At 37.3% G+C, this 25246-nt stretch overlaps 1 long non-coding RNA gene across 1 annotated transcript in view; it reads right to left on the reverse strand.

Annotated features, from left to right (window-relative positions):
- The window catches only part of LOC108394295 (uncharacterized), a 36426-nt gene extending 15492 nt beyond the window's left edge, over nt 1-20934 (reverse strand). Inside the window, exons 1-2 of the long non-coding RNA XR_001852412.3 lie at nt 20779-20934; nt 7143-7222 (exon numbers count right to left, since the gene is read on the reverse strand). This is a non-coding gene — a long non-coding RNA (uncharacterized lncRNA). The remainder of the gene's footprint in view (nt 1-7142; nt 7223-20778) is intronic.
- Between the last annotated feature and the right edge of the window lie 4312 nt (nt 20935-25246).

A 25246-nucleotide genomic window follows, 5' to 3' on the forward strand; every position in this document is an offset into this window, starting at 1 on the left:
TATTCAACATGTGCTGGAAGTCCTAGCCATGCTAACCAGACAAGAAAAAGAGATAAAAGTCATCCAGGTTGGTCAGAAAGAAGTTAAACTGTCACTTCTTTTTGGAGATGACATGATATTACACATAGAAAACCCTAAAGACTCCACCAAAAACTATCAGAACTAATAACTCGATTCAGCAAAGTTGCAGGATACAAAAGTAATTACAGAAATCTGTTGCATTCCTATAAACTAACAATGAACTAGCAGAAAGAGGAATCAGGAAAGCAACTCGATTTACAATTGCATAAAAAAGAATAAAATACCTTACGAATAAACCTAACCAAGGAGGTATAAGACCTGTACTCTGAAAACTATAAGTCACTAATGAAAGAAATTGAAGAAGGCTATCTATTCTGTGCTCATAGATAGGAAGAATTAATAGAATCAAAATGGCTATCCTGCCTAAAGCAATTTACAAATTTAGTGCCATTCCTATCAAAATATCAATGGCAGTTTTCAATGAACTAGAGAAAATAAGCCTAAAATTTTCATGGAGCCCCAAAAGACCCTAAATGGCCGAAGAAACCCTAAAAAAGAAGAACAAAGCTGAGGGGATTATGTTTCATGACTTTGAGCTAAAGTATAAAACTACAGTAATCAAAACATTAAGGTACTAGCACAAGAACAGACCCATAAATCAATGGAACACAGTAAAGAGCCCAGATATAAACCAATGCATACATATTCAATTAATATACAACAAAGAGGCTATGAATATACAATGGGAAAAAGACTGTCTCTTCAATAATTTGTGTTGGGAAAACTAGACAGCTACATGCAAGAGAATGAAACTGGATTACTGTCTAACTCCATACATAAAAGTAAACTTGAAATGTAAGTTTTGAAATGTAAGACCTAAATGTAAGTTTTGAAACCATAAAACTCTTAGGAGAACATAGGCAAGAATCTCAGGAACATCATCATGAGGAATTTTTTCCTAGATATGTCTCCCCAGGAAAAGAAGCAAAAATAAACAAGCGGGTTTATACCAAACTAAAAAGCTTCTGCACAGCAAAGGAAACCACCAACAAAACAAAAAGGCAACCTACTGTATGGGAGAGTATATTTGCAAATGATATTTCTAATAAGGAGCTAATATCCAAAATATATAAAAAACTCATACAATTTAACACCAAAAAATCAAATAATATAATTAACAAATGGGCAGAGGACCTGAACAGACATTTTTCCAATGAAAAAATACTCATGGCCAACACACATGAAAAAATGCTCCACATCACTAATCATCAGGGAAATATAAGTCAACAACACAATGAGGTATAACTTTACACCATTCAGAATGGTTGCTACTCAAAAGACAAGAAATAACAAGTGTTAGCAAGAATGTGAAGAAAAGGGAACCCTCCTACATGTTGGTGGGAATGTAAATTGGTCCAGCCACTGTGGAAAACAATATGGAGCTTCCTCAAAAAGAAAAAAAAAAGAAATATCATACAACCCAGCAATTTTACTTCTGGGAATTTACTTGAAGAAAACAAAATCACTAATTTGAAAAGATATATTATACATACCTATGTTCATTGCAGCATTATTTACAATACCTATAAGCATAGATATGAAAGCAACCCAGGTGCCCACTGATAGATGGATGGATAAAGAAGAGGTGGTAAATATACACAAAGGAATATTACTCAGCCATAAAAAGAAGGAAATATTGCCATTTGGAACAACATAGATGGACCTAGAGTGTATCGTGCTAAGTAAAACAAGCCAGTCAGATAAAGACAAATACCATGATATCACTTATATGTGGAATCTGAAAAACAAAGCAAACAGACAGAAAAGAAATAGATCCACAAATATAGATAACAAACTGTTGGTGACCATAAGGAAAGAGGTAAGGGAATGCGTGAAACAGGAGAAGTGGGTAAAGAGGTACAAACTGCAAATTGTAAGATAGGTTAGACATTGGAATGGAAGTACACATACAGAGTATAAAATTAATGTTGTAGTATCTTGTTATAATAATGTGGTAACTATACTTATTGTGGCAAGCATCTAGTAACGTATTTAATTATCAAGTCACTATGTCATAAATCTGAAACCAATATTGTGCATCAACTTTATTCCAATATAAATAAATAAATAAAATATCTTGACAAAAAAATTCCAAAGAGCAAGATATTTAAAATGCTGAAAAGTAGGTAATTTTTATTAGGAATATTACATGCTTGCTCCCCCTTTCAAATGGTCTCAGTATGGTCTTTTTTTCCCAAATTGAAAGCTCTACAAGCATATTTAAAATGTTATGCAATTTATAAAGTTAGATTTGTATGCATTTTTTCCCAAAAGTTACATAAAAGTTATGTTATTGCTATAACAAACTGAAGAACTGCAACAAACTACATCAATAGAGGTTTTACAGCTATTAACAGGTGGCTTTAAAAAATAATCGATTTAATAGCATTCCTAACTATAATGTTGAAAGAGTTTTAGACATTTTAATGAGCAGTTTCAGGGGTAATTATTACTGTTGTTATTTTTAGAAACATGGCAGAGTCTAAGTACCAATTTATTCTGCTATCTACATATTTGCCTAATTTCTACAAGTGATGACATTCATTTGTCCTCACAGGAGTTGCCCCTTTGGTGGCATGATGGGCTTTAGTTCAGGAGGAGGAGAGAAAGGGAGAAAATTTGCAAAGGACTAAACATAGCTCTTTGCACAGCCATTCATCTGTGATTTTTGGAATGAGAGTACAGCATGTCCAACAGGTTTATACTGTGCTGATTGAAGGATGGATTCTGAAGCCATATTTAGAATCCTCCACTCCTAAAATCTTATCCTCAAAGTACTAATTCTTTTCAGAGTATGTCTTGTAAGACAGTCAGAGGTTCTCCATTCAAACATTTCTTCCTCTAGAGCAGTAGGGTGTTGATTCAAGGACACAAGTTAGTATTTTTAAAAATGTGTATCTTCTACTTCTTATTAGTTGGATAACAACTTTTGACTGGCTTTTCAAGTTCTTTGATCCATTAGGGATAAAGTCTTCACTATATGTAAGTGAAGGGTTAGGACTTGGTGTTAAAATACAACAAAAAGTGAAGGTCTTGAGGCAAAAATCAGAAGGGCTCTCTGCACATGGTCAGAGGCTGGAAATATTGGAGTTGAGTCTGTTGATTCTGTCTATCTATAGATTGGCTATCTATCTCCATTATCCATCATATATCTACTTACCTGTCTTCTATTTACCTATTTATTATCTATCATCTATCTATCCATCCATCATCTATATACATTTTCTATTATCCATCCATCCACCTATCACCCATTATCTATCTATCCATCTATCTATCATTTATCTACTTATCTATCTATCTCTCTTTCTGGCTGGAAGATCATATGGATCTGGGAAAGGAATTCTTTGCAGATGGGTCCATGCACAATCACTGTAACTGCTATGGTCTGTGATCAAGCTTCAGGCAAACGTTAAATAATAGAAACGAGTGCAGGCACGACTGCATGGTTTTGTGGTTACAGAAACAGAATGAGGCTGCTGTTTGATTAAACACTGGAGGAATCTAGTTGCAACCAAATGCAACAAATGCAAACAGTAGCAGGTGAAAGATATTAGCAAAGCATGCATGAATTTGAATAAGATACAGTTGGGAAATGGAACTTAACATTAACACAAAGCCTTCCTTATTCTTCCTGGCATCTCCATTTGGGTCACTTCAGGACTGTGCCAATTTTTCTCAATGGAGCTTTTTAGGATCACACAAAATTTTCAGTTCAAACAACAGAATAAGCACTTGTAATTTTGCATTTTTTGAGGCCACCTATAGGAATATTTGGGTTCTTCTTTTAACTAAAGTGAGCTCTGTACCTCTTTTACCTGGTTCATAGGATTTGCCACTCTAAATTTAATATTTAGAGTTGACTTTTAGAGAAAGAATAAAAAGGTTTCTAAAACATTCACTACATAACCAGTAATACATTGGAAATATATTGAATATATATGTGTAAAAATATATTGAACATACATTTTAAATAGCATTTCTTTTCACAGATTTAGCCATAAGCTTGTTTTTCCCCAAGCAAAGGAAAATGTTATTATTGTCATACGTAAGCCCTAGAATTTTATCATAAAGGAAGTTAAGAATTCTGTGTCTACTCCTTTAGTCTGAATCTCATTAAATTCTCTTCCCATGTTTTCTAGAAGGCTTTGCTTGAATCCATGTTAATATCTATCTAAGATATGGTCTCACATATCATTAGTCTTTTATTGACAACACAAATTCTAAGAAAAGTGGTGAGTCATCAAATACACGGTACAACAGCTTAACTGAAGCTGACAAGGAAAATATGCAAGGAAACTAGTTGGAGTACAGGGAAGCTCATGGATGTTCTATTAATGGGTGACATTTTAAACAATAGAGCTGTCAGACCCCACTGTGAATAAAGGGGCTTAATCATGGCAGGAATTAGTGCACACGGCAGGTGATTATGTGTTGGGAACATGCCAAGACCAGCTGTGATGCTTCACATTATTTGTAATCTCAGTAATAGAAGCTTTGGTAAAAAAAATTATTTGGGATTGAAGAACCCTGAGTTGGGGGAAGAAGTAAACAGAAACCATATACAACCCACTTGCTTCCTCAATGGAGGTCTCTGCAGACGGGAAACCCATGTCATGCACTTAAGTCCATCATCCCCCTTCTCTCCAGTTCAACAAAGCAATATAATCATGTGCTATTTTTCCTTCCTCAAAGTCCAATTATAGTGTTTCCTTACAAATAAATTAGAACTGCTATCATCTACTTACTCGTTTGAGATGAGAACTCCTTCTAAAATTATTTGGGCTATAATATCAAAAGCCACTCAGAAAAACACGAGACTCAGTTGAAGAAAGCATTTTCCTGCGTTGAATATTCTACTATCTAGACGTGATAAATATTTGATTACCTTCTGTTGGAGTTTATAAAAGAGATAATTCTTTGACCATGAAACAATTTGTGGAGAATGATCCACTTGGTACCAATGATTTGGAAAATTCCAGGCATGAGAGTCAGAAAGGCAAAGCAGAAAAATGAAGACAAGTAATAGAGTCAGGAAACAACATTCTGGTCTCAGGCTCCAGTTAACCAGCAAAGAAACAGAATGTAGCACCCAAATTTGTCTGAGCTGCTGTTCTTTCATCTTATTTATTGATTGGATTTTAAAAGAAATAATACCTCAAGTCTTTCTATTTTCTTTATACCCATGTGGTTATTACTATAAAATGCAATCTTGGCACTGTAGCTTTCCTTCTACATACGTCTTATTTGTAACTTTTTATTTTGTGATTATTTCAAACTTTCAGACAAGTTGCAAGAATTGTGTTAGAAACTCCCTTATCCTTTTTCACAAATTCACCAACTGTTTATATTTTGTCCTGTTTGATCTATCATTGTCTCGCTATGTCTTTATCTATATCTGCGTATTTTTCTGAGCCTCTGGTAATGTGGAGACGTTGAGCCCTTTTGCTCCTAAATATTTCAGAGTATAGTTTCCAAGAACAAGAGTATTATCCTTTATAACTACAGTACAATTATGAAAATTGGGAAATTTAACATTGGTACACTACTATTATCTGATCCACAAAATTGTCAATTATCTCAGTAATGTCCTTTTTTGCTAATTTTATTTTCACATGCAGGATGCAACCCAGGATTACAAATTATACTTTGTTGTCATGCTAATTGAGTCTCTTTTATCCCAAAACAATCCCTCAGCCTTTTAAAAATCTTTATGGCCACTGCCATTTTAAAGGAGAATAGACATTTATTTTACAGAATCTTTTGCATTTTGGGTTTGATCATTTCTTCATAATTAGATTCTATTTATGTATGTTATCAGGTTTGCCAAGAATGTGATGTTGTGCCCTCCTGAGTGCATTATATCAGGAAGCACATGAGTTTGGTTTGTCCCCATATTGATGGTGTTAACTTTGACCCTTTAATTAAGATGATGTGGTCCATCACTTTCCACTATAAAGTTACTATTTTTCTCTATAATTAATAATCTGTGAAGAGATATCTGGAGACTATGTAAGTATCTTGTTCCTCACCAACTTTTAGAGAGTTTTAGTGTCCACTGATGATTTTCTAACTGCACTATATACCTTCTATGTACTAGTTGGCTTCTACTGCAAGGAAGATAGTTTCTATCTTCCCACTTATTTATATTTATTCATTCATTTATTTATGTTAGCATAGACACATAAGATTCTTACTTTCTTCAATAATTTATGACTCATTAATTTTGATGCCCCCAAATCCCATGTTGGGTAGACACTTCTTCAAGCTAGCTGCTGTCTTTTTGAAATGTTGCCATCATTTCTACTCCCTTACAAAATCAATTAGGGTGATAACCAGAGAAACAGAACTAATAGGAGACAGACAGATAGATGGATAGACAGATAATAGATACAGAGATTTATTGCAAATAATTGACTTACTTAATTGTGGGGCTGCCTAGGCAAGTTCAAATTCTGTAGGGACTGAAAGCTGTTGTGCAGGAGCAGAAGCTGCACTATGGGCACATTTATTCCTTACAGGGAAACCTCAGTTTGGCTCTTAAGGTTTTTTAACTGACTGGATCAGGCCCATGCAAATTATCCTGGATAATCTCCCTTCTTAAAGTCTACTGATTGATGTAGTTAACATCTACAAAATACCTTCTCTACAGCACTTAGACTACTGTCTGACTGATTAAGTAGCCAAGCTGATGCATAAAACTAACAATCACACTTATATTCTGACACAAGATCTTCCAATTTCATTTTGTTGTTTGCCTGCCAATTCTGGAATCAGCCAATGATATTTAGAAACCAAGATCTAGAAGCCATATGTGCTCATTGCTTTGACATTACAATTGTTTATAGACTTTCTGAGCAGACAGAGTTCAGTGTGTTTGTGTATGTGGATATATGTATGTAGGTATGTACACAGAGAGAGAGAGAATGAAGGAGGAGAAGGAGAAGGAGGTGAACAAGGAGAAGAAAAACAGTTTCACACAGAGCTAGGAGTACAGGTTCATACTGATACATCCAATTCCATCTCAACAATAAAACATGAAGATAAATTCCAGTCCTTACCTTTCTGTTTTGTAGCTCTCTTCTTCAGTAGTGGGAAACTTGACTCCCATCATTATATAGAACCATTCACTTGCTCATTCCTGTAATAAACAGAAAGTAGTTTCCAAATTGCTAACAATACCATGTGGAAAGCAAACTAACTAGAGTTTAATTTTGGCTTACAGGATTTTCTTTCACATAAAATTTATATATAATGATATACCCAAATCTTAAATGCACAATTTGATGAGTTTAATAAATACATGAACCTATGTCATACTCTATCTCCAAATAGGTAATTTCCATCATCTTAGAAAGTTCTGTCATGCCACTTCCAGGTGAATCTTCCTCTCCGAGAGGCAAAACTTTTTCTTATAATTTTAGACACACAGTTTTGTCCTTTCTAGAGCTTTCTATAAACTGAACCATGTAGTAGGTACTCTTTTGTGTCTAGCTTCTTTAACTCACAACTTTTGCGAGATTTGTCTATGCTTTTCATCTATTAGTAGTTCAGTACTTTTTATTGTTAAGTAGTCTTACATTGTATAATGTACCATAAATTGTTTACCCATGCTTCTGCTTGACAAGCATTTGGTGTTTCCAGTTTGGGGCTATTATAAGTAATGGCTATGAACAGTCTGGAACAGATAAATATTTTCATCCCTTTGAATAATAAAAAGGAGTGAAATTTCTAATTGATAGGGTAGGTAAACATTGAACTTTGTAATACATTGCCAAACCTTTCTCCAAAACAGTTAAAGCATTTTACCTTGCCACCAGCACTGTGTAGTCACCTTGAGGGTTTTCTTTTTTTTTTTGGTTTTGTTACATATAATTTTTTTCTGGTGTGGCCCATCATTTTTAATTTTGATAAAATGCATTTTAATGATAGATCCTCTGGTGGAGAAAGCTTTCTGGATCCTAAGAAAGTTTATTCTACCCCAAGTTTGTGAAGATATTTCTGTTTTCTTGTAGATGTTTAGAGTTTTAGGTTTACTTTTAGTTTTGTGATCCATCTTGAATTAATTTCATCCAGTTGTTCCACAACAATTTGTTGAAAAGACTTTCCTTTTCCCCCTTATTTTAATTCAGTCCCTTGGTTAAAAAGAACAATTAATAAAATAAGAATAAATCTATTCTATTAGTCTATTTATCAATCATATATCACTACTATACTATCTTGATTAATATTGCCTTATAATAACTCTTGAAATCTGGAAGTGGATCAAAGACCTGAATGTAAGTCATAAAACCATAAAACTCTTAGAAGAAAACATAGACAAAAATCTCTTGAATATAAACATGAACGATTTTTTCCTGAATGCATCTCCTTGGGCAAAGGAAACAAAAGTAAAAATGAAAAAATGGAACTACATCAAACTGAAAAACTTCTGAACAGAAAGGACACCATCAGCAGAACAAAAAGGCATCCTACAGTATGGGAGAGTATATTTGTAAATGACATATCCGACAAGGGGTTAACATCCAAAATATATAAAGAACTCACATGCCTTAACAACTAAAAAGCAAATAACCAGATTAAAAAATGGGTGGAGGATATGAACAGACAATTCTCCAAAGAAGAAATTGAGATGGCCAACAGGCACATGAAAAGATGCTCCACATTGCTAATTAGCAGGGAAATGCAAATTAAAACCACAATGAGATATTACCTCACACCAGTAAGGATGGCTACCATCCAAAAGACAAACAACAACAAATGTTGGTGAGGTTGTGGAGAAAGGGGAACCCTCCTACACTGCTGGTGGGAATGTAAACTAGTTCAATCATTGTGGAAAGCAATATGGAGATTCCTCAAAAAACTAAAAATAGAAATACCATTGACCCAGGAATTCCACTCTTAGGAATTTGCCCAAAGGAAACAAATTCTCAGATTCAAAAAGACGCATGCACCCTATGTTTATCGCAGCACTGTTTACAATTGCCAAGATATGGAAGCAACCTAAGTGTCCATCAGTAGATGAATGAATAAAGAAGAAGTGGTACATATGCACAATGGAATACTATTCAGCCATAAGAAGAAAACAAATCCTACCATTTGCAACAACAATAGATGGAGCTAGATGGTCTTATGCTCAGTGAAATAAGCCAGGCGAAGAAAGACAAATCCCAAATGATTTTCCTCATTTGTGGAGTGTAACAATGAAGCAAAACTGAAGGAACAAAACAGTGGCCGACTCATCGACTCCAAGAAGGGGCTAGCGGTTACCAAAGGGGAGGGTTTGGGGCTGGAGAAGGGGATTGAGGGGCATTATGATTAGCACACATGATGTGGGGGTTCACGGGGAAGACAGTGTAGCACAGAGAAGATGAGTAGTGACTCTATGGCATCTTACTACACTGATGGACTTTGACTTTAATGGCCTATGTGGGACACTTGATAATATGGGTGAATGTAGTGACCACAGTCTTTTTCATGTGAAACCTTCATAAGAGTGTATATCATTCATACCTTAATAAAAATATATAAAAAAAATTCATATTGTTTTTAAGTATACTAAGAAAGGCAACAAATACACAATGAGATACACATTTGTTTTTTTTTTACCCTTTGTCCAGATGTTTGTATATTTGCCTATTTTTTGAATATCTCCAAATTTCCCTACCACACTTTCCTGTTGATGATTACCATATTTTTTCATGTACAAGGATCCGTCATCCTTCAGACCAGATTAAGGTCATACTGCAAGGACCACTGACTATTTGTGGCTTGACTGTAAAGGATATTACATGTAGCTTCTCTGTGATGCTCTGCAGTGTCTGGAGAGGTTCCCAGGGCAGGCCCACTCCTGAGAGAAAGCCAGCTGACTCTGGTACTCCAAGGCCACAGGCTGGAGCAGAGGCTTCTCTCCTTGCCTCAGGATTCTTTATAAAGTGGGTGGCCCCTTGTCTCTCCACCCCCTCCTCATCTTGTGTGGCATATCAAAGGTATAAACAAGTCTTTCTCCTGCTTAATATGGTTGCCTCTCATAGCATATCTTCAAGCCATAATTTGCCAACAAAGTCTGTATTCCACATCACAGACTCTCTTCTCAGAGAGAAGGAAATGAGAAAGAGGTCAATGGGGCAGAAAGATACACACTTATTATATATGCATGCATACATATGAACATATACAAAAAGAATAAAAGTCTTATATCTATATTCATACAATCAGCACTTCAAATACTCTTTATTCCTGTGGATCCTAGTTTTCATATGGTGTCATTTCCCTTCCAAGTGAGGAATTTTTTTCATATTTCTTAACAGTGCAGATTAGCTGGTGAAAATTTCTGTTAACTTTCTTTCATCTGAAAATGATTTTATTCCAATGTCACTTTTTACATTTTTGCCAGATAGTATTTCTGGCATGATCGTTTCTGATAAGAAGTCAGCAGTTATTAATGTCATTGTTCCCTTATATATAATACGACACTTTTCTCTGATTGCTTTATAGATTTTCTGTTTACTTTTCAGTAAATAGAAAGGCAGTTTAACTGATATGTTACGTATTTCCTTCCTTCTTTCCTCCTTTCTTTTCTTTTCTTTGGGTTTGCAGAGCTTCTTGGGATCTATATCTTGCTATTTTATCTACATTTGAAAAACTACCTTGGTCATTATTTCTTCAGCTTTTACGTTGCTCTCTTTTCTTCCCCCTCTCCTTCTGGGACTCTAATTGCCCATATGCTAATCAACTTGCTATTATACCACTGGGCTCTGTTCACACTCTTTTCACTGGTTTTCCTTCCCTTTTCACATTTGATTTATCTTCAAGTTTGCTAACATTTTCTTCTGCCATCCCCAATAAGCTGATAAGCCTATCCAATAAGTATTTTCAATTCTATCCATCTTACTTTTTTCTCTTCCAGCGTTTCCATTTGGTTCTCATTTTATAATTTCCATTACTATGCTGATTTATCCCTTCTGTTAATTTATAATAACCCTGTTCTCCTTAACGTCATTGATATATTTATTATACCAACTCTAAAGTCCTTGCCTCCTAATTCTAACATCTGTGTTATCTTGGAGTCTGTTCCTCTATACTACCTTTGTATTGCTCCCTTTGCCCATTTCTACTGATGTCTATAATTTTTATTGTGTACTGAACATTTTTAATGCTACATTTATTTGTAAAGATAGAAACTCAGGACAATTTTGTCTATCTGTTGTAACTGTAGATTTTTGTTCTAACAGGAAGTTAACTTTACTGATATTAAGGATCAAATCCCAACCTCCATCAACCCTGCAATGAAGAGCAGCTGCAAATGCTCAGTTCTTCCACCCTCCTAGCTGTTGCTTTCACTGGGAATCTTGGTGTTTCTCCTGTGCATGCAAAGTTCACCGTTCAGCCAAGGGTTTGGACAGAGGTCATATACAGATTCCTCTCTGGTGGCTCCCTGATCTCCAGAGTTTCTTACTTTTTCTTTATGCTGCTAAGCATCTCCCAACTCTATACTCTGACTCCTTAAGCCAGTTAAACAGATTTCTGCTTCAGTTCTCCTGCCTCATGCCACACAGATGAAGTGTGCCCTTAAGCAGAAGGCCATACAAGCAAACATTTTTGTCTAAGTTATTTTCTTTCAAGGACCGACTCCTTTCCAGGTTCTGTGCATTTCTGGTCAATCCCCACTGCCTACACACAGTTATTTCTTTATTTAAAAATATTTTGCCCAGAGTTTATTAGTTTCTGTCGACAGGAAGGTTAGTTCAATGAAAAAAACATTTTACCATCATCAGATGTGAAAGTCTCATTATATTATTTTTAAAGATGATACTTTTGAAGCTTAATTACTATATTCAACTAAACATATAGGTAAAAAATTATATGATCTTTTAATGACCTTGTGTCACTTATACAATGATATTACAAGTCCCTTTGAAGGTTCATTGTCAGTCTTCTAGCTCTTCGCAGTTTTATTCCTTATCACTAATAATCAATGAAGGTTTTATGATAAGAAGAATAGTCATATTTTCCATTATGTGGTTGTAGAGGCCAAGTGCAGACTTTCAGTTTTATGATTTTCTATATCCAAAAAAAGAGAGCTCAGTGTTTCAGATTTTACTTATGGGATTAGGGGTTCATAGCTCTAGTTCAGAATCAGCGAACTATAGCCCACAGGCCAAATCTGTCCCATTGCCTATTTTTGTATGGAAATTTTTATTGGAACACAGCCAACCTCATTCATTTATGCATTGTCAATTGCTGCTTTCACATTATACTGGCAGAATTGAGTAGCTGTAACAGAGACTATACGATCGGCAAAATCAAATATATATATACGGTCTGCCCCTTTACAGAAAAAAAATGCTGATTCCTTTAGAGCAATGTGAAATAGTCACCAATACTTATAAGAAGCAGTTCAAAGTGTATGCTCCATTGCACATCATTATTTTGGGAAACATCTTTTTTTTGTTGATATGCTAGACAATAGACTTACTGGGGTAGGCAGAATAATTAAAGGTACCCCTTTAAAGATATCTATGGCCTAACCCCTGGAAAAAAGTGAGTACATTGTTTTGAAGAGCAATAGGACTACAGATGTGATTAAGGGTACTACCTTGAATAGGAAGATTATTCTGGATTATCCTGGTATATACCAGATGGACCTGACATAATCCTGAGAGTCTTTAAAAGCAAGAGTCTAATGATTGTGAAGTGATGATAGAAGGACCAGAGAGATGTGATGTTGCTCGTTTGCATAGCAGAAGAGGGCCATGAGCCAAAGAACACAGGTGTCTTCAAGACACTGAAAAAGGTGAGGAAATGGATTTCCCTTGAGTAAAATGCAGCCCTGTTAGCGCCAGAAGACCTGTGTCAGGCTTCTAACCTGCAGAACTGTAAGATAATAAACTTTCATTATTTTAAGGAGTTAAGTTTGTGATTTTTTTATGACAGTTACAGAAAAACTAATACATTCACATACTATAATGCACAAAGGAATGAATTCATTTCATGATTATTGAAGAATTGTACTACAACTTAGAAATACATAAGTTACCACAGACCAGAGCCAAGTATTTCTTGATGAATCAGCTTTATTTTTGCAGCAACACATTTGGAACAAGTACTTTCATATCTGTTCTGCCATCTGTGATGTCTGAAATCATTAGAAAAAAAGTTCATGTGTGAAAGGAAGGCAGTTTTAACATCTTTCATCGGAGTATGGTTGCCAGGGAAACCATTTTACTTGGTAATCAATATGTTCAATACGTCTCTGTTGCTTTGGGCATAACTCCTAAATATACCATTGCAGAGTGGGTTCATGGAAAACCCTGGGGGAAAAACAGGAAAATCTTGAAGTGTTAACTTCAATGAAGGACAATTTGGCTAACTTACTCCCATTCCTAGGAAGCTGTGAATTTTTAAGAAAATGAATGGCTTTGTTTGATTTTTGTGCAAATTTAATAGGATTGGATTTATTTTTAACAGCAAATAGGAAGGGCTAGGCAGTCCTTGGGATTCTCTTGCAATGCCATGAAAACCAAGTGACAGCTCCCCCAGCAGCAAGCCAAGGTTTTCTTAAATGTCTCCCTCTTCCTCTGGCTCTGTATCTACTTCCTCCCTTCCTCCTTCCCTCTCTCTTCTTCTCTCCCCAGCAGTTTTCCCCTCTGAATAGTCTTTCACTTAAGAAATGTGAAAAAATGAAATGGGCTTATAATTCGTTAAGGGCTCTGGTCAATACAGAGTCTTAAATTCTATTTACTTCATACCAAATCATAGACTTCTTCACACCTAAGGAAATAGAGCCCTAGAGTGACAGAGCAACTTTCTCATACACGGAACTAGAGAAGATAAATGTCTAGAGAGGGTCTCTGGGGCACTAAGGGACTGTTTCATGTGTTGTTTTGAGGTCATTAAAGTAGTTTTGCTTAAAAAAGCATTAAGTTGACTCTTGCCTGCTTCATCACAGTCAGACTATTTCAGGTTGTGGATAAACAGCAATTTGAGAAGAGGGGAGAAGTGTGGTAGGGTGACACAATGGCTCTTAAATGCAAACACTTTCCAAATCAGCAAAGGCAAGTTCTTGAGACACGTTCCAAGTCTAGAACCTGAAAGACTGCACATTAGCCTATCAGTGCAGTTGCTTTTACTTTTTTGCATATAAACAATTTTGAAATGCATTATTATGAGAATGATTAAATTTGAAATCATCTACGTCAGAGAAATAAGCAGGCAAAGAGAAATGATAGGGAATGAAGAAATAATAGAAGAGCCAACATAAAAGAGATTTTTTTAAAGCCCTTTAAGGAAAGTGGAGAACTGTAAGTGGATACATGCATACATTAGTGTTTATGTTTATCCAGTTCAATATGAAATTTACGTTTGCATTATTTATTTTGGACTCGGTGAAATTCTGGAGCATATTGTTATTAAATATGAAGTGCAGGGTAAGATATAGTGATCTTATTTCTCTTTCAAGAGACAACACCTAATACGTGTAAACTCCTGAATTTAGATTTGTACCTAGTCCTAAATGATTCAGAAAGGGTGTCAGAGACAGTTCACATCAAGACACTAGTAATAAGAATTCTGCACTGTTGAAAATAAAGAGAATTAAAATTGTCTAAAAGGTATTACTTAAATGATAAATAATTACTTAAAGTTACTTAAAAGATACAGTGATTAAAACATCTAATTCCCACATGATTATTCCCTGAAGTCTTGTTTTTTAATCCACTCTGACACTCTGTCTTTTAGTTGGTATATTTAGACCATTTATATTTAAAGTGATTATTGATTCTGATAAGAAGACTTCTGTAATTCTTATATGTGCTTCTCTATAGATAAAAGGGTTTTATTTTTTCTAGCTTCTTTCACATTTTTTTTCTTTGTCTATAGTTTTCTGCTGTGTGAATGTGATTGTGACTAAGTAGTTTTTTTAGTATTTTTCCTTCTGGGTGTTTTCTTAGCTATTATTGTCAATCAATTTTGGAAAATTCTTAGTCATTATCAGTTAAAGTATTTCCTCTGCTTCATATATCTTCTTTTTTTTGATTTTGTTATTTCCATTATATGCACGTTACACTTTTTGAAAGTGTCCCACAGTAATTACATGTCCTGTTTTGTTTTATTCATTCTTTTTTTCCATTTTCATTTTACTCTAGGAAATTTCTATTGGCCTCTCTTTAAGCTCACTGATTCTTTCTTGACTATGTCCAATTTACCAATGAGCCCATCTAAGGCATATTTCATTAATTACAGTGTTTTTGATTTGTTGCATTTCCATTTGATTTTTTCTTAAATTTCTATTTCTTGTGATTACATAACTATCTTATTTTGCACACTGTCTATTTCTTTCATTACAGCCCTTAACATATTGACCATAGTTATTTCAAATTCCCCTTTTGAGTTTCTGATTTGATTCTCTATTTGATAGTTCCAAAATTTCTGCCATGTCTGAGTTTTGTTCTGATACTTGCTTTGTGCCTTTGGACTGTTTTTTTCATGCATCTTAGCACGACTTGTAATGTTTTGTTGAAAGACAGATGTACTGTACCAGTAATAGGAACTGAGGTAAATGGGACTTCAATGTGAGGTTTTATGTTAATCTTCTGAGGAGTTGGGCTGTGTTTAATTTTTTTGTAGCTGTAACTGCTAGACACATTACTCTACCGCTCTTGTTTTTGTTTTCCTTGTTGTCTTCGGGCTTCACTTCCTTAGATGAAGTCTGAATTTTGCAGCTCTTCCAGTTGTAATCCACTGTCATCCTGTTGGAGCCCTTTAATGTGGTGGTAAGGTCAGAAGAATGAAGGTCTATAATCCAAGGAATACATTTTAGATTTCTAGTGGGCTTGTATCTGTCAGCTGATACTTTCAGGAGTGTTTCTTAAATTTTATTTTTTTTCCCCTTAGGTGAAACAGGAAGACCAGAGGGGGTTAGAATTGGGCAATTGCCTTTCTACTTCCTAGTGAGATAAGGCTCTGGTAAAGTCTTTTCCCTTGAGAGCAGGCTTTGTTATCAAAGAGCCCCTTGATATCTCCTACAGTTTACTCTTCTCCTCCCCTAGGGCCACCAGAGCATCTGTCTTGGACTTTCACCATGGGCATGTGGTGAGATTTCTGGAGCTAAAGTGCACCAAGGTGGCTCACTCTCACACTCAGCCTCCAGGAATTTGTCAAAGTTGACAATTAAATGTTCCTATCAGTTTGTGGTTCCAGCAGCTTCTGCTCCGGACAAACAGATACCAGGCATGACTCTCCAGATTCTCCTGTTTGTCCAGATTTCAGGGTGGGAGGTTTGCTCTACAACCTCAGTTGTCTGATGGTTCTTGCCAAGGAAAGTTGTTTCTTTCCAGTTTTTGACTTTTTCTTATATTAACGGCAAATTTCTAAGCTCATTTCATGTCACAGCTGAAACAGGAAATGGCCTATTTTGTTAAAACCTAGTCTTTAGTTTAAAGCTGCACTAATGCAATGAAGTTAGGAAGAAAAAAATATGCCACAAATTAAAAGCAGCTATTTTTCAGTCACATTTTGGGGGAACACAGACTAAGTCACAGTCAGTTTCCTATTTTCTTTAGGGAAATAACCCACAAGATGAATTGGAAAAGGAGTTCCTAAACTTTTCCCTTTTTTCTTTTCCTCTTTTCCATGACAATTTGTGCTCTTGGTCTTTGGTTCACGGGGATTGAATTTAGAAATTTACTAGAAAATTGACATTTTACTAGATTGCTTTCTAGTGTTTGCAGATTACCAAAGGAGACCGAGTAGAAGGAGAAGCTCTCTGCTTCCAACACCATTTATTCCTTCAGTCGCTCTAATTCTCGCACAAACAGACCTCGTCTTCTGTAGATGCCCTCATCATAGAACCTGACGGAGTTCAGAGAGTGCAATTTTCAATGGTCCTCTGTCAATTCTCCTTCATAGCAACTTTACCTTTGTGTCACTCCCTATAAGCTCTCCTGTAAAACTTGGATGGAAATTTTTGAAAAGTGAACCAGTTAGAGATGATGTGTGCAACTGTGAGCACAAAGGCCTAATCTCTACTATCATAATGACATTTTCTTGGTGAAATGAAATGACTACTTTTTCACAAAAACCCTTATTTCCCATGCCAATAAAGAAGAAGAGTCTAAGGAAAGGTCATAGCTACAAGCCTCAGTGAGATATTGTCTCCCCTTATGAGATTCAGTGTCCCTGAATGTTCAATCCATTTCACATCTCAGATAAGTTTCCTGTCCTTCAGTTTTTTCTCTTCAGCATGAACCAGCCCTGTAAGACCATGTTAGAGAATCTGCCTCATCCTGTACAAAGTGAGTTGAAAGAAAGCTGCTTATGGCAGAATTTGCCTTTGCCTATAGCAAAAAATGTGAAATGTGAAAGGCTGTAATGCAATTAATTTTACTAAGAAACTTGTTAAGCGTTTTTTTGCTAAGACACTTGATGCTGAATTGCTTATCATTGGAAATTTTTTAGCCTATGAGGAAAAGAAAGGGCTTTTCCTTCACATAGCATGAAATATAATTCAGTTCCCATTACTTTCTGAAGCAGCCAAGAAGCATTTTAAAAAATGAATGTTCTTGGAGTGTACTTCAACTTCATATTTTCAAAGGCTAATCTGCCTTGGAGACTTTAGAATGTAGTCAGGGTATGGGAACTCATTATGAAAAGGTTACACAGGTCCAAAGGTCATGAAAAAGGGGGAGGATAAGAAAAAACATAACTAATGATATAATTTCATATAGAAATTTTCAAAGATGACTGTGTCTCTCTAGGGCAAAAGAATATAAAAGGTGATTATGGTGATATTAAGTATGAGTAAGTAGGCTCATGATTCACAGAGGACCTTTCTTTCTCCCAGCGATGCTCCCCACCCCCCCACCCCCGTCACTGTTACACGTGCCTTCTCAGTGTTCCCGTGAGGGAACTGCGGGAGGCTCATTCCCTGTGTACATCTGGGAAGTGCAAGGTACCCTTCAGATTTGCCTATCAGTCCCTATTTTGGCTCTCACAGCTAAATGTGTTACAGCCGTGTACTTCCTAATCAGTGGTTTGCAGGCAGCACTGGTCTAAGATAAAGTTTCCACAAGTCCTTGAAATAAAAAAATTTTCGTAAAGTCAAGTTCATTCCTTCTGAACGACTGACCTCTAAATTGCAACTATGTCCTGCCTACTTTTTCATTCCTAGGACATGGACTACTTTTTTCCTATTTAGTAAAATAAAAACATTTGAGGAGGGACTCTGAACACTTTTTAAAAATTTACTGTCTTGAAATCCCAAAGACTGTTTATTGGTCTTAAATCCCCAAATTGGAATATTAATACTGACTTATCTGACAGTTAGAAGTAACTACTGAAACACACAGAAAAATACCCACATGTATTAATATGGGTAGTACCTCTCCTATTGATGTTTCTAAGGTCCTTTATTGGACCATTCTGCTGCTCTGGCTGTTGTATACTGAACACCAACCCTCTGCTGGGCATTGGGTTAATTGCTTGACCTGAGCTGTCTGATCTAATCTTAACCATACCCTAAAAGGGGAAAATACAACAATTATTCTCAATTTACAAATAAGGGAACTGAACCAAGTGGAGTGTGGTTTCTCAAGATTGTACAGCTTTAAGTAGAGAAAAGAATTCAAAAGCAAGCAAAATTCAGAAACTTTCATCTTCACTACGATGTGGTTGTACCATTTGACCTTTCTATGTGGAAAGTATTCAGAAGGTAATATCACCATTAAACCACAATTCAACTGAAAAAACAATTGGGTGCATAATTTGTTACACATACTTTCTGGTTTTTTATGGGTCTGTCAAGTTCTGGCCATGGACTGAGTCAAGATAATAATTAAAATGTAACAGTCATTATTTATTTGTTCTTACTATATGCCAGACACTGTGATGATATCACAAGTAGATTATCTGACTTAATTCTCACAACAAATCCACAGGATAGAAATCTTCATTATACCCATTTGCAGATAAAGAAACTGAGGCTTTGTGAGAATAATCTGACCAAGATTAAAGTTAATAAAATGAGTGCATAACATCTTGTCAAAAAAATAAAATGTTGTTGTCTCTTAACAATGCAATTAGATAATTCAGAGCATGAGTCCTTGGACATGTGAGTAGAATAAAAGTGAATCAAGTATACTTTTTCAACGGAGACATTTCTTGACTTTTTGGTTATCATGTGAATTTTCTAAACTGGCTCTTCCTCATTCCTTGTTTCAATTTTTGTTCTAAGACCATACTGAAAATGTACCAAAGCAGAGTCTTAATTTACCCCCAAATGCCATATAAAAGTATGCTCCTTCTCTATTTTTTTATGATTAAAAAAAACAAGAGGTCACTAAATCTATTGATCTTTTCCCCAATTTCAATCTTGATCATGAATGTGGTAAACAGACCCCCAAGGATCCCCATCACTTGGAATTTGTTCCTAAGCAAAAGTTGGGATGGCAAAAGTGATGGTTGTCACTTTCATGACTAGGTAATGTTATATGGCCACAGTCATGGGAGTTACAGCACATATATAACTATCTTTCTTGCAGACATGCTAGAAGGAGTCCCATTCACTACCCTGGAAGGAGCAGGCTGCCACAAACTAAACGCCCATGTTGGAGAAGCCCATGTGTCAAGAAACTGTGAAGGGCCTCTAGGAGCTGAAGGCACCCTCCAGCAAGAAGCTAAATCTTCAGTGCTACAAGTCTCAAGAAAATGAATTCTGCCAACAACTTAAGGAGCTTGTTAGCAGTCTTTCCCCAGTGAGCCTCTGAAGAGACCACAGCCCTACCAACACCTGGATTGCAACCTGGAGAGACCTGAAGCAAAGAACCTGGCCAGGTCCTGCCTAGACTCCTGATGTGTAGAAACAGAGATAGCAAATGTGTGTAGTTTTAAACAGTTAATTTTGTAATACGATAGATATAAAGAAGATAGAATACACCTTAGATAAAGTGTTCTGAAACTAAAATACAAAATTATACTAAATTATAAATTATAAATAATTATAAATACTTGTATTAAAATACAAAAGTAATACTACTCCTGAATTGTCCATGCCGCTCGTAAGGGTACCCTCTTTACTTGCCCACTGGTTCCAATCCCATCTGTTCTACTTAAGGGACTTCAGTAATTCTCCCCTGTCCTACACTGTCATTGTTACTCTTTCTGCTGGATCACTGTCATCTGTTTATATGGTAGGCTGACAGTCGCTCCCAAGATTATGTCCATGTCTTGAACACTGGAACCTGTGAATGTTAAGTTACTTTGAATAAGGAATTTTGCAGATGTAACTAAGTTAGGAATCTTGACATGGGGAGAGTATCCTGGGTTGTCTGGGTTGGCCTTAAATGCAATCACCTGTACCCTTATAAGAGTGAGGTAGAGGAAGATTTGAAATACACAGAAGGGGAGGGAGCAATGTGACCACAGAGGCATGGAGTGCTGTGGCTACCAGACAAGAGTGCTAGAAGACAGACAGAAGGCTGGGAAAGTCAAGGAAGGGTTTTTCCCTTGAGTCTCTGGAGGGAGTGTGGCCCTGCTGATACATTGATTTTGGACTTTTGGCCTCCAAAACTGCGAGAAGATAAACTTTTCTTGTTTTAAGGCCCCCAGTTTGTGCTGTAAAAAAAGAAAACAACTCCAGTTCATCCTCCAGCTACTACCCTTTTCTTTATAACAAATTCCTTGACAGCTGTGTATACTTACAGGCTCCAATTTGTCTCCTCTCATTCTCTGTTGAATCTATTCCAATGAGGGTTTTGTCTCTCTCATGCTACTGGAATTGCTCCTCAATATTGCCAGTGACTTCTATGCTGCTAAATGCAGTGGTCAATCATCCTGACCTCTCAGCAACAGGGGACATAATGGATCACTCTCTTCTCTGAAATATATTCTTCATTTGGCTCCCAGGACATGTCACAGGCCTGGTTTCCTGTCTGCTCTTTCTTGGTCTTCTGTGCCAGTTCTACTTCCTCTTCTTAAGGACAGGGTGATCCAGGGCTTTCTCTCTTCTCACTTATTCCCTTTGAGGTCCCATCTGATCTAATGGCTTAAATACCATCTGTTTCCAATGACTTCCCAATTGTTTTTATAGCCCAGATCTTTCCCTTGCATTCCAAACTTGTATGTCCAACTGTGTACTCCACCTGGTTGCTCAGATGGCTCATGAGCATCCCAGACATAAGATGATATTCCAAAGTGATCTCTGGAATATCATCCCAAGGTTGCTTCTTTTTTAACTCTGTTACCAACTTTATAGCTGCTCCTGTCAAAATCTTTGGGTTCCTTTTTACATCTTCCCCTTCACATTTCCTATCCAATCCTTCAGCCCATTCTGCTGGTTCTCCCTTCAAAATACACTGGGATCCACTAATTTCTTACCAGCTTCACTTTATTGCTAAGCCCTGAGGCCCTTCCACCCTCCTGCTTCACCTGGCTCACTGTGGTGACTTCTGTAATGGTCTTCTTGATTCTACCCCCACCTCTTCCATTCTATTCATGACTTGCAGCCAGAGCGGTGCTACCGTATCCCGTCAGGCCATGATGAGCTCTGCTCAGAGCACCCCAGTGGCTTCCCGTGGCACTCAGCCATCCATTACCCGGATAACCTGTCTGACGTCATCTCCTGAAAACTCTGCTCCATCTCCCTCCATGCCTGCCCATGGCCTCCCCACCAGCAGTTCCTCCCAGCCAGTCCACACATGCTCCTCCCTCACTTGCTGTTCCTTCTTTCTGGAAACTTCTTCTCCTTATAGCTTCATGGCTTGTTCCCTCATTTCTTCACATCTTCACTAAAATGTCACATCTCCAACTAGGCCTTTCCTGACTATTCTGTCTAAAATGCTAACCACCCTCCATGCCAACACCTCCAAGGCACTTCCCTTGCTTTATTTTTCTCCCTGGCACTTATACCACCTGAAGTGCTTATATTTTACTTATTTATGGCCTAGCAACCCCCTAGAATGTACGGTCCTGAGGGCTGGGAATTGGGTCTTACTAGTGCAATGCCTGAAGCACAGCAGCACTCATCAAATAACTGTTAAATAAATCAGCATATGTACATGATGCATGGAATATAATAAACAGTGTGAAATCACTGGAGAAAAAAATGCATTGTGAAGAGATAAATTAAGAACAGTTATTACAAGTGCCAACAGAGCTAAGGCATAATTATCATGTAAACAGCATGATGATTACCAAAAAGATGAACTGGGCTTATATTTTATATGAAGACCTTTTTCCTTCCCACATGATGTAAATTAAGCTTTTGTGTTATTATTTCATGTGTTTTTAGAATGTCTCTGAAGGAGGTGAACCAGGGGCTCTATTTTATTTCCTTTATTTACCTGTTGGAGTTCCTTAAAATGTAATTTGAAACATTCCAATCATGGCCTTGATTTTTTCCTTTGCTTCTCTGGTGGAACAAGCTAGCCGGTTCTTAGTAAATTGAAAAATATCCTCATCAAGGACCAAGGTGATCTTTACAATCTCTTAAGCTGACATTTTGAATTCTGCCTCAGTGTTCAAGGGTGATAGTTCCCTGCCGGGGGCGGAGGCAGAAGGGGTTTCCACAGTACAGTGCTGTGCCCGCCAGAGCAGGCTGCTCCTCCCCACTGGGCACAACGTTAGTCGTCTTCTTTTTGACAGAAACTAGTGTCAGTTTCAGGCCAACAAAGGCCAAAGTCAGAGTGAAGCAGTACGAACAGTGGTATCCGAATGAGTATTTACAAGAGAGATATGATGTTGGCTGATTCTCATGAATATAGAAAATTAACAAAATACTAAAATAAAAGTGTAGATGAAGTCATTAGAGAACATTTCCAGTTGTTCACTGGGCTTGGTGCAGTCAGAGAGGGGCACTACGGGCACATGACGAAACAGCTGCCAGTCTCCAGGCTCGAGAAAACCAGTTTCAGAGTTAACACCATTCAGTAGTTTTGCTTTCCCGGGCATCTTTTCTGGGTGTTAGATTCTAAAATACCTAAATGAGCACATGGAAACTAAAGTAAAGCACAAATTATTGGCTGTCGAGACAACATATTTCCTCAGTCCAGGGCTCATTTTCTTTGGTATTTGCTCGCTTTGGGAGCTAATGACGTTATATTTGCTGTGGGAATAAAAGCAGGTAGACTGGACTGTCTACCGGCATTCTGATACAGTTGCTCACACTTTGAAGGTTTCCAAGCAACTCTATTTTCCAATGCGTATTTGCTTATTATGTGTTGGACTCAATATCCCTGGACTGGATGTAAATGATTTAGTGTTCTGGGACATTTTGACAGGTTACCAAGAAAGCAGGTGAATAAGCGGTAGATTTTAAGCTTCTTAAGGGCAAGAACGGTACCCAGTTATAATTGTGTCCCTCACTGGGCACAAAATGATCCATGAAGGAGTGTGGTCCCCTGCTGAGAAGAACAGGGAGACTGAGGGTGAAGACGTGGAGGGAGGCAGGGCGTGGGGCAGACAGACAGGAGCACAGAAGCCCAAGTCCAGGCACAGGAGCCATCCTGCCTTGTAAGGAGCTGAATTGGCCCTGGCAAGACCTGACCTGATGAAACTCCATTTATGAGTGAAGAACAGTTCACAAGACTCTGACTGCAGCTTGCCTTTGGGGTGGGAACCCTCCTGTACCTACTGGGTCCTTGCCCCTGAAGGCAGTGGAGGAAACCAGAAGCTCCAGTCAGTATCATTTGTATTCGGGATATTTGGGGCATTGTAGGGAGCTACTGGCCTCACTCAGCTCCAGGATGAGCTTTATCCCAGGGATTGTGACTTTGTATTTTCAAGGTTACCAGGTGCCTCTCTTATACATCAGGTGGGAGTGGTCTGTGGCGCCTGGCAGATAAGCCTGACGACTGAGGACATGACATCTGTGCTTCACACTCTGTGTGTAAAAGCCAGGGAAGGGGAAGGGAAAGAATACATTCAGAGTATAATAAATGCAAAGGCCTAGGCAAGTGTGAATGAGTGTGTGCATGTGAGTGTGTGTGAGTCAGAATCACTTAGGCAGAGATGAAAACAGAGAGCCACGCAGTGCTTCAGATTTGTTTTTCAATCAATTCAAGTATTTTGAATTCCTGGAGCTCAGTAGTACTGATGTGAAGCAAGACTCAGCACTGAAGCCACACCCAGTCACTCAGGCTTCCATCCATGTGGACCTGATATGCTCAATTTTTAAGAGTAGGAATCAACTGCATCACTCTGGTATGCTTTTGAGGAGGGAAGATGAAGAAATGGTGACATCAGCTACAAAACTCACTGATCATTATCATGACCTGGAGGGCTGATTCCTTTCTGCATTCATCCTCTTTGAACACTTGGCAGAAAAAAAGTGGGGCAACCAACTTATTTGTGCAAAAAGCTAAACAATTAGTCCCCTTGTCATCTACAGAGCACCCCGATTTCTAGTGATCACAGTGCTATTGCCAAGGGAAACAACACAAATGGGCCCTGAGTTTCCCATTTCATGACTAACTACCTGTAGAGATTTCACTATATGCCAAATACTCTTCTAACTGCTTTACATATGTGTTACATGGTGTAGAGGCCACAACCACCCCAGGAGATCTATTTCATTATCCCTCCATTGAGGAAATTGAGATGAAATGAGGGGGGATGTCTTATCCAAAGTCCTACCATTGGTCCTGGAAGAGCTGAACTGTGATCCAGGCAGTCTGGCTGCAGATACCATGTTCTTAGCCACCATGCTCAAGGGCCTCTCTATCTTGGTAGCTTTTTAACAATCAGCAACCTTAACTTCTGAAAGTAAAACCACAGTGGGATGTATATTGGATGGAAAATGCCAATATTATCTTCCAGCTCTTCTAAGTTAACCTATGACTATAGGGTGGTCTATCTCTTTCCACATGACCTTTACTCAATTTTTTTCTGTCTTTGATTCTACCTAATGGGATGACATATATACATGACATCACCACTTGCTTTTTCCACTTAGCAGTATATGCCACGGACATTATTTCAGGTCAATATCCATAGATCCAAGTTTCTTTTCAACAGCTGAGGAGCATTTCTTAAGGACAGAGATGTGCCATGATATATTCAATCACTCTTCTAGTAATAGAAATTAAGGCTATGTGTGGGTTTTTGTTTTTGTTTGCTTTTTCTGAACCACTAAAAATAATACTGACAAAAAATTCTCTGTATATGTGTCCAT

Source organism: Manis javanica, chromosome 2 (assembly GCF_040802235.1).
Source record: "Manis javanica isolate MJ-LG chromosome 2, MJ_LKY, whole genome shotgun sequence".
NCBI classification, from domain to species: Eukaryota; Metazoa; Chordata; class Mammalia; order Pholidota; family Manidae; genus Manis; species Manis javanica.